This window comes from Hippocampus comes, unplaced genomic scaffold (genome assembly GCF_001891065.2).
Source record: "Hippocampus comes isolate QL1 unplaced genomic scaffold, H_comes_QL1_v1.1 scaffold249, whole genome shotgun sequence".
Lineage (NCBI taxonomy): Eukaryota > Metazoa > Chordata > Actinopteri > Syngnathiformes > Syngnathidae > Hippocampus > Hippocampus comes.
In genome coordinates, this window is record NW_017805035.1 from 1,221,599 (window position 1) to 1,222,549 (window position 951).

Consider the following 951-nt stretch of genomic DNA (forward strand, 5'->3'; position numbering starts at 1 on the left):
TCGCCGATAGACAGGTACACTCCGAGGTATATACTTTTTTATTCAAATATACGAGGATGATATTTTCAATTTTATTTGGTATGCATTTGTAGCAACAGCATGATAACATTTATTTGTTTTTATTTGCGTTTTATATTCATATTGATAATTCACGTTTTGTCTTGGATAATAAAGCACGGTTATGCATAATAAATTGTATGCATAATAAATATTCACTATCACTGTATGAGGTAAGAATCAACAGCTTTTTATCACATTTACACAACACTTTATGAATACAAGTCATGAACAAATCTTAAATATGGCAGGGGATGTGTTTACTTTTTTTGTTTTGATTTTTAGCAGCAAATTTGGAGTTACATATTGGTGCTCACCAGGAATGCATAGGCAAAATTGCACAAATTTTCACTTGAAAGAATAGTGGCGATCTTGGGATTTTTTTCTGTTCAATTTTCAAACTGTGTAAATTTAATACACTTCATCTTCAGCATGTTTAGTGCCACTTTTGTAAGTAACCACGCCCCCGTCCAGGCCACGCCCACGTCCAGGCCACGCCCCTTCCGCTTTTTTCATCACTCGCCATTGCCATGTATGGATATTTACCGTCTAAAAAAAAATGTATTTACTGTAAATTTTAGGCACTATTTCCTGCCTGGCTTGCAACCATCATAGCAACCGTATTTCGACACGAAGTAGTGCATGAATCTGCAGTAACATTAGTTCACAAAAATGGTCACTGCAAAACTTCGAGTTAGTTTGGTGTTTTTTTTTATTCATTAATTTTTTTGGTTTGATCTTATCAAATTATTTCAGTTACTAGATTAATTGTTTCATAATGTTCACCCTGTGTCTTATCTTGCGAAATGGTATGAATAGACCAGAGTGAAATAAAATAGCTCAGTGGAGGACTTTATGGACTTGTTCTGTATCTGAAGCTCTTCGTTTATAACC

At 34.4% G+C, this 951-nt stretch overlaps 1 protein-coding gene across 1 annotated transcript in view; it reads left to right on the plus strand.

The window, feature by feature from the left end:
- gramd1a (GRAM domain containing 1A) overlaps window positions 1-951 on the plus strand; it is a 25,809-nt gene that overhangs the window by 7,636 nt on the left and 17,222 nt on the right. The gene's annotated exons all lie outside the window — the stretch shown is intronic.